The 9,717-nt window shown below is 49.5% G+C and overlaps 1 long non-coding RNA gene across 1 annotated transcript; it reads left to right on the forward strand.

Moving 5' to 3' along the window:
• The first annotated feature begins 1,595 nt into the window (after nt 1–1,595).
• LOC147651458 (uncharacterized) lies at nt 1,596–8,788 on the forward strand. Its single transcript, XR_015274043.1, has 2 exons — nt 1,596–1,663; nt 6,927–8,788. It is a non-coding gene; the product is annotated as an uncharacterized LOC147651458 (long non-coding RNA).
• Nucleotides 8,789–9,717: the final 929 nt, after the last annotated feature.

Below are 9,717 nucleotides of genomic sequence, written 5' to 3' on the forward strand. Positions count from 1 at the left end.
TAAGGGGTTAGTTAAAAGACTGGTTAGACGGCTGTTCTTGCACTATCCCCATGTGTCCCCGGAAAATATAAATTCTGTTAATTTTTGGAATGTTGTAGGCAGTAAATTGACAATTTTGACTAATCAAGGGGACAAGACTGCTTTCAAATTAATTCCACTTTTTGTTCTAATTAGGTCCACATTAATTGAAAAAGGGGGAGTTGTGATGAATGGGCCAGGAGATCAGCTCCTTTTAAAAAGGCCTTTCTTTAGGAGGACAGCTCTGGGGCAGGGGCCCAAGGGGTCACACACAACACCACTGCTCCCACTGGACACCGCAAAAGAGGAGGATCCTTGCAGGTTTGTCACTAGGGCAGAGCTGGGCCTTCCTTTCTCAAAGGAGTCCTCAGGAAGACTAATTTTCTTGACCTCATAGTCTAGGGTGTCATCCCAGTTGAGTCCCCTCGTGGTTATGTCGGCCTCTGGAGGGAAGTCAGGGGACTCCTCTGGGTCTTCCTTGTTCGATGGTACTGTTTTTATTCCTTTCCTTTTGTGTTGCTCGTTGTCTTGGGGTTTTTTCCAGTCTGGGTGCATCCAATAAGTCTCTGGTCTCTCTCGTTTGCATAAAAGTCAGTATGTCATCTTCCTCCTCAGGACGGTACAGCAACTTGGGGCAGGGATACAATGTTGCCATGTGGGAGTCTGGGAGCAGTGGGGGCAGTGCCTGGCTGAACACAGAACAAGAAACACAGGGTACAGCAACTTGGGAGAGGGGGCAGGGCCTGGCTGAACAAGGAACAAAAATATGGGGTACAGCAATTTGCAACAGGGGTACAAGGTAAGTAAGGGGTTTACAAACAGCAACTGTAACATATTATTCTTAACAAGGGGTTTACAAACAGTAACGTGGTAACAATCTTCTAATTATTCTTAACAGGAGTGCAAGGGCAGCCAGGACAGTTTTCCCCAGTTTCCCCACCCCCATGTCCCTCTACCTCTGCCCCTACGTTGGGGGAGACCTGCAGGGCATCCCGTGCTACGCAGGGCACCAGCAATGGCTCTAGTCTCCCTGGCTCCCCAAGTCTCCCTCAGAACCCCAGCACTGGCAGCCCTGGCCAAGCTGCCAGAGCCCTTACCCATTCCCCTGCTTCCCCGGTTGTTTAATGCTTCCCAGGTCGTTAATCCCCAGTTAAATGAGGTTAAAAACCCCTAGTTAATATCCCAAAATCCTTGTTCCCCTGTGTTCCCCTGTTCTCCTTATTCCCCTGTGTTCCCCTGTTCTTCCCCTGACCCACAAAATGGCCCCCAGAGAGCACAAGATGGTGGGGACCACATGATCGGACCTCTCCCTTGTGCTTCTCCTTCCCACAATCCTTTTCTTCCCCCATCGACCAGCCCCTTCTTCCTTAACTCCTCCCCTTCTTCCTACCCTGACCCCACCCACTTCCCCTTGGGAAATTCCTTCTCCTCCAGGGCGTGTCATCCCATCACCACACCCCCAAACCCTGCCTCTTCCTGCTATTGCTCCTCCCTTAAGCCCTCCCACTCGGTCAGTCCTCCAGCCCCGCCCCTTCTGTTTTCTGGTTCCCACGCCCCTCCTTCCGGTTCCCATGCTTTAAAAACCGGAAGTGACAGGCCTGGAAGCCAGAACTCAGAACTGGGTGATATTCCCTTCATTGCACCAGTGAGTTTTTGTGGCGGGGGGGAAGGTACTGTGAGTGGGAACCCTTCTCTTTCCAGACCAAGAGGGAATTGTGCAAAGCTCAGAAAGAGTTTGGGAGAAGGAGTGAATATTTTAAAGGCTTGCTGAAAGCTACCTTCTCTACAAACAAGATGGTCCCCTCTGACCTAAAAGAATTGTTTTCCTGCCTCCTTTCCTCAGCTGAGTTTAAGCTGTGGAAACAGGGGTGGAAGAGGGCATTGGAGACCATGCTTCCTGAGCTATTGCACAATGAAGATACTGCGGTTGACGCAGATGAAAACCCCCTCACTTTAGATCACCTGTGTGGCGAAGGAGATTGGGCTAAACCTGAGGAGCAGGCCAGGGGTTTACCTCGGTCTGTTGTTAAAATTGCAGAGGCTGCCAAGAAAGCTTTCAATTTACTACCCAAAGAAGAACCCCAAATAAATTTCCTGAATTTAAAGCAACTCCCTAATGAACCTTTTGTTAAGTTTGTAGACAGGCTACAGGCACAGGTGGAAAAACAAATAGAGAAGGCAGAGCTGCAAGAGCAATTCTCGTTAGAAGCGGCGAAAGCAAATGCCTACGAAGCTTGTTGCCAGGTCATATTCAGCCTGCCTGTCCATCCACCTCCCACCTTAGAGATCATCATGGAGGCCTGCACAAAAAAAGTCCCGATGGTGGGAGCTCAAAGGACCATGCCGACACCTGCGCCAAGAAGAACACCCATGGCAGCCATGACCCAGCACCCAGCGAGCCAGTGTACTCAATCTCCACCCACATGGCAATTCCAGTGTTTCCACTGTGGTCAGCTGGGACATTTAGCGAGGGAGTGTCCAGCTCCAAGCCCTTGCCAGGGCCAATCAGGAAATTTTGCGGGAGGGAGGGCACCTCCTAATGGAGTTGGGGGAAATAAAGACCTAATAAATATAAAAAAAAATAGGAGCGCAACACGAACCTGTCCTGCGCGAAGCGACAAATGGGACAGGTCTCGCAGGGGGGCAGGGAGTTCAGAATACCAAAACATGGCCTATTAACTGGATGCGACATCTAACTAACATCACAGACATCTTCCAGTCCCAGCATTGGAAGGTAGTTGCTGTGGACCCACTGGACGGGACTTTGATGGACTTGGGACCAACTTGTAAGTACATTGCCATTGGGGACACTAAACACATACCCCCAGAGATTGAGATCTCTCCGATCACCTGTACGGGGGGTCCAGAGAACCTCATTCTCTTGGCGGACTGCACTCACTGTCTTGGTTCTAGAAGACAGGTGTCTGCTAGAGAGAGCAGGAGCCTCCCTTGGGATGAAAGAATGTTGACCCCCTCCCTCCGAATTATTATAAATTTGAAATCAAGGGGGCTTTCAGGCAGAGATCTGGGGATAGGAATAACAGTTCTTTACTAGTATAACCCGGCAAACAAACAATAACTACAGCAATAACAAGAACACAGAACCAGGGACCCGGGGACAGCCTTCTCGGCTGAGATGGGATGGAGGAGAGGCTTTGTTTTCACAAACCCCCTCGGGCGGGCAGTCCTGGTGCTCCCGGGCTCCGAGGAACAGTCGGCTGGAACAGCAGGGACGAGCTGAGATCCTGGGCTGGTGGATGAGGTGGAGCAGCAGGGCTGAGCTGAGATCCTGGGCCGGTGGCTGAGGTGTATCAGCGGCTCCACAGCGGTGGCTGCCACACGTCCCGGCAGGACAGGGGGTGCGAGGCCGCCAAGAAAGAGGGGAGAAGGAGAAGAAGCAGCAGCTCTGTCTGGGTGATGGCGAATTCCCTTCTCTCCACCGCAGCAGCTCTGCGACCCAGCACACCAATGTCCTTCCCCGAAAACCGAAGAAGAAGCCAGCCCAAAAACTGTCCCCACGCTCCTTTTCTGCCCCCTTCCCCCCCTGGGCCCGGCCACTCATTGTCCGTTGTGAGCACCCCTAAGTACCGGTAGTTAGGTTGTCCCAGCACATAATGGGTAAAAATTCCCTGGGCAGGCCAGAAGGACAAAACAAAAAAAAAGGACACCTAACCCTCAACAACTCACCCACCCTTCTTTTTGTCAAAAGGCCAAATTATTGCACAAGTAATACCTGTCCCAGAAGAAATCCCAGTAGATGACCATGCGCCAGGCATCTACTGGGCGGAGGTTGTAGGTGAGAACAAACCCATCATCGACTGCAGCATCAAGCAGGGTGCAGAATCATAAAACATGAAGGGTCTGCTTGACACGGGAGCAGATGTGACGATCACTCTCGAAAGGAGGTGGCCATCACATTGGGAGTTGCAACCCGTGGCTGGCAAGATTCAGGGTATAGGGGGCACACAATTGGCACGAGTCTCCAAGAGCATGGTACAAATTGCGGGGCCAGATGGGCAATTGGCAAATTTACGCCCATTTGTTGCGGATTATCAGCTTCCCTTGTGGGGGAGAGATCTCATGTCCCAATGGGGGGTGAAAATCGAGATCCTGAAAATCTCTCGGGATTTTTAGAGGCGGCCACTGTAGAGCGCCATTTCCAGAAATTAGATTGGACAACTGATACAGCGGTCTGGATTGATCAGTGGCCGCTAAGAAAGGATAAATTAAAGGCGCTCAATGAACTCATGGAGGAGCAATTAGCTAAAGGAAACATAGTCAAAACCACCAGCCCTTGGAATTCCTCGGTCTTTGTAATCCGTAAGCGGGGGAAAAACAGGTGGCAGCTCCTTCACGACCTTCGTGAAATCAATAAAATCATTGTAGACATGGGACCTCTCCAACCCGGGATGCCTACCGCAACCATGCTCCCACGAAATTGGAAATTGGCAACTCTTGATATAAAAGATTGTTTCTTTCAAATTCCCCTGCACCCTGATGATGCCCCACGGTTTGCCTTCTCGGTGTCCACCTTTAACCAAGAAGTCCCAATGAGGAGATTCCACTGGTGAATGTTGCCCCAAGGCATGAAGAACTCACCCACCATTTGCCAGTGGTATGTTTCCTCATTGCTGTCACCCGTCCGCGCCAAAGTGGGAGAGGTCATCATCCACCATTACATGGATGATATCCTAGTGTGTGCCCCCCATGACAATCTACTGGAATGTGCGCTTGACCTGGTGGTTGAAGTTCTAACCTCCGCAGGATTTCAACTCCAGGAAGAGAAAGTTCAAAGGATGCCACCCTGGAAGTATCTGGGCCTACAGATCGCTGAGAGGACCATTGTTCCTCAAAAATTTGCTATTAACAGCGATCAAAAAAACTTGGCGGATCTCCACTCCGTGTGGGACTTTGAACTGGGTCAGGCCTTGGCTAGGCCTTACTACTGAGGACCTAGCCCCCCTCTTCATATTACTGAAGGGGGAGAAGGAGCTGAGTTCTCCCAAGTCCCTGACCCCAGAGGCGCGGAAGGCTCTGGAAAGGGTACAGGATGCACTAGTGGAGAGGCAGGCACATAGGTACGAGCTGAACCTGCCATTTGAGTTTATTGTTTTGGGAAATCTGTCACACCTGTTTGGGCTTGTCTATCAATGGGACCAGGACTCAAGGGACCCACTCTTGATTATAGAGTGGGTTTTCCTAAGTCATCAGAGGTCCAAAAGTATCACGAGGCCGCAGGAGTTGATGGCTCAGCTTATCAGGAAAGCTAGGGCAAGGCTTCAGGAAATGTCTGGGTGTGACTTTACATGCATACGGGTACCGGTCAGTCTGTCTCGGGACAGACCATCCCCAGATAAACTGACCTAGGAAATGTTCAACCAATTGCTGCAGGAAAATGAGGCTCTCCAAATTGCTTTGGATAGCTACAGTGGACAGGTTTCAGTCCACACCCCTGCTCACAAATTGTTTAACTCAAAGTTTAATATAATTCCTAAAGAGATAAGGAGCAGAAAACCTCTCAAGGCAGTGACAGTTTTCACTGACGCATCCGGAGCATCCCACAAGTCAGTGATGACTTGGATGGATCCTCAGACTCAGCAGTGGGAAATGGATGTTAAGTATGTGGACGGATCTCCACAAGTTGCTGAGTTGGATGCTGTTGTCAGGGCCTTTGAGAGGTTCCCCGAACCATTTAATTTGGTGACTGATTCGGCCTATGTAGCAGGGGTAGTAGCAAGAGCCGAAAATGCGACACTGAAAGAAGTCTCAAATCCTCAGCTCTTTGAGCTGCTTTCGAAACTGATATATGCCATTTCTCACCGAAAGCAGCCTTTCTTTGTTATGCATGTACGATCACACACGGAGCTCCCTGGCCCGGTAGCAGAGGGGAATGAGAGAACCGATTCCCTCGCTACCCCTGTTGAAATGGTCCGACTTCCTGATGTGTTTCAACAAGCTAAATTGAGTCACCAGATGTTCCATCAGAATGTGCCTGGTTTGGTCCGCCAGTTCCGTCTAAGGCGAGATCAAGCCAGAGCCATTGTGGCCACATGCCCACAATGTCAATCAGCAGCAATGCCATCCCTGGGCTTGGAGGTTAACCCCCGAGGTCTGGGGAGCTGTGAAGTGTGGCAAATGGATGTCATGCACATCCCAGAGTTTGATAGGTTCAAGTATGTGCACCTCTCTATTGATACCTTTTCTGATGCAGTCTATGCCTCTGCCCATGCGGGAGAGAAAGCTGAGCATGTCTGCAAACACCTCATGCAGGTTTCTCAGTGCTGGGGGTTCCCAGAGAAATAAAAACAGATAACGGTCCAGCATACGTCTCCAGGAAGCTGGAAGATTTCCTGCAGGAGTGGGGAGTGGAGCATAAAAGAGGCATCCCCCATTCCCTCACAGACCAAGCCATCGTTGAGCGAGCCCATCAATCGCTCAAAATGGTCCTGGCCCATCAAAGAGAGAGCATGAACGGCTGCACACCTCAAGATTGGCTGTGCAAAGCCTTGTTTACCATCAACTTTTGAAACTGCTCTTTTGATAACCCAAACCCTCCAGTGATGCGCCACTTTCAATCTACCAACTACAGGCTGCAAGAACATCCTCCAGTGCTGGTATGGGACCCGGAGTCCCAGAAAATCTTGTGACCTTTCAAATTAGTGACCTGGGGGCGGGGGTTACGCTTGCATCTCCTTGCCCCAGGGACTGAGGTGGATCCCACAACAATGGGTGAAACCTTACGTCCCAAAACACCCTAACAGGCCACCAGAAGAAAGAAAAGTTGATGTTGCGCTCCGGGAGGCTGCCACCAGACCCCAACTAGGAGGAGGAGGAAACCCCGAGTCCCCTTTTTTACTTTGACCTACCTTTCCTAAATATATTCTTATATATTTTCCTTTTTATTTTAGAAGAAGCCATCCTGAAAATGAAGGCCCTGATCATCATCTGCCTACTACTCCTGGTGACCCAGAAGGCAGCATGGATTGTGCCCCAGCCCAAGCAAAACGTCTGGGTGACTTTGGCTAAATCCCTGCACCGTGACGACTTGTGCCTTTCCACCAGAGCATCAGGAAATCCGATGGCTACCTGCCTGGTGGGGATCCCTCTAAAACCTACAGAATTCCCTGATGCCATGATCTCCTTATTTAAAGATATTAATCAAGGAAAGCCAGCTCAGCGTGTTGCCCGATCCTCCCCTGCCTACAAAGTAAGGAGACCAGTCAAGTCTCCTCTGGAGAGACTGGCAGGAGAAACTGAAAAAGGCAGCCGATGAGAATTTGATCTGCTTAATTCTTCCCCCGCATCCTTTTGTGTTCATTTTAAGTATCAACCCTCTGACCCTGTCCCCTATTCCCAAGTAGTTCAGGTCAACAAGAAGTTTCAGGCTGCACAGTGGTGCCAAAACATCGCCCACGTAAAAATGGCCTCCACCCTTGATTCGACCCCCCGAAAATTAGAAAAAGGTTTATTTTTGATTTGTGGAGACCAGGCATGAGCAGGCATCCCCTCTCACCTCCTAGGAGGGCTGTGCACCTTAGGCCGGTTGTCCCTGTTTTCACCCAACAAAACTCAATTTGACAATTGGATTGCGAAGAACAATTCGGCTATCAAAAAGTGCAGTCTTGATGATCTAGACCCTGACTGCGGTTCCGAAATTTTCCTTTGGAGCAAACTAAAACGAGCTGCAGTATTGTTGTTTTTGCCCTGGGTGGCCACTGCTAAAGCTCTGGGAGAATTAGGCCAGCTAGAATTTTGGGCGGTTAAACAGGCCAATTTAATGTCAACTGCACTAAGCGACCTCCTTGAAGACGAGGAGATTACCAGGTGAGCCACACTGCAAAATTGTGCACCCATCCATTTCTTGCTGCTCCTGCACAACCACGAGTGCAGGGAATTTGAAGGGCTATTCTGCCTAAATCTGTCCTCCAAAAGCCCCAACGTCCACCAGACAATCAATGAAATGAGAGGCATTTCAAATCTAACAAGAATCAGAGGACTGGGTCACCAACATGTTCTCCGGCTGGGGAATATCAGGATGGCTCTCCTCGATCATTATCTATTTTATTGGTTGTCTTTGTTGTTTTTATGATATTAGTCATGTTCTCATTATTGCGACAATGTTTAGTTCAATCAGTTTCCAATCTTTTGTCCACCTTGCCACAGATTAATCATATTGATTTATATCATCCTTCCTCCTCCTCACCTTCTCCCCCATCAACCTGTGAAGACTGGTTTTTAAAAGAGACTGTGCCCTCTGCCCCCCCAGACCCTACACCTGTTCCTCCTCTTTCTAAAAAAGAAAGGGGGAGATGTTGTGGTTCGTTTATTTAATTTTGTTAAGAATATGTTAAAGTTTGTTGGTATGTTTCCCCCCTGTTAAGTCTAATGGTTTAGCCCCAGTTGTCTATCATATAAACCCCTCCTTTTTTCCTGAATGTTCCCTATCAATTGCCTTTGCCCTACCCCATCTCCCCATCCATCATTGTAAACCCCACTTCTCCTTCCAGCTCCTTCTATGTACCTAATTTCTTCCTCAATATGTTATTGGTTATTATGTCATGTTCCCACCTTCCCTGTATTCCCATTGTTCCTCGATATTGTACCCTCCTCCCCTTACTCCTCCCTCCACAAACCCTGATTGGACCCTGGATTGGACCCTGAATAAAACCCAGAGCACAGAGGTGCTCTGGGCTCTCTCTCCTGTTCTGTTGTCCCAGCCCAAACCCTTGTCTCCATCTCTTCGCCCTAATAAACTTGTTCCTGCAAAGTACAGCGGATTGAGCCTCCTCCGTCCTTTTATTACAACCCATGACGCTTGAATTAGCAGAGCCCAGCAGGGGTCAGAGCTCTGTAGGTTCTGCAGTGGGGTCGCTGTTCCCCTGCAGTTCCCCATTCCTGGCAGCTGCCTGTGCCGGAGTGGCATCACAGAGCTAGCCCAGAGCTCCGGTGTGGCTAAGGAGCAGCGTCACCCATGTCCTCAATTACTTTGTTTATCTCACTCAGATCCTGAAGAAGGCGCCACTTATCCTTCCTTGGCTTCTTTATTACAAAGATTGGGGAATTCCAAGGGCTAGCTGTTTCTTCTATGTGGCCTTTGACTAATTGTTCTTCCACAAGTTCTTCGAATGCCTTTTCTTTACTGAGTGGCCACTGGTTTACCCAGACTGGATTATCATCCAGCCTTGTTAATTTTTGGGTAGGGCGCTCCACAGCGGCCGCTTCTAAAAATCGTGGGGAATCTCAGGGATAATTAGTTTGACTCCCCACTGATACATGGTGTCTCTCCCCCACAGGGGGCACTTGTAGTCAGTGACAAACGGACAGACACTGGCCAATTTCCCGTCTGGCCCCTCTTAGAAATCTTTGCCAATTTTACCCCTCGTACACCTTGGATTTTGCCAGCCATAGGTTGCAAGTCCCAGTGTTAAAGCCACACCTTTTCAGATATGATAGTCAAATCTGCCCCTGTGTCAACCAGCTCTTCCGCACGGAGATGATCTGATCCGTGGATCAGGATGCATCCCATGATGGGTTTGTTGTCGCCAAACACTTCTGCCCAGTAGACACCAGGTGTTTTATCATCTACTGAAACCTCTGCTGGAATGGGGATGACTTGAGCAATGATTTGCCTCTTGGCCAAATAGAAGGGAGACTGAGGACAATGTGCCAGGAGAACAAGGTGTGTTAGGTCTCCCTTAA

This window comes from Cyanistes caeruleus, chromosome 9 (assembly GCF_971803275.1).
Source record: "Cyanistes caeruleus chromosome 9, bCyaCae1.hap1.1, whole genome shotgun sequence".
In the NCBI taxonomy this organism is placed as follows: Eukaryota; Metazoa; Chordata; class Aves; order Passeriformes; family Paridae; genus Cyanistes; species Cyanistes caeruleus.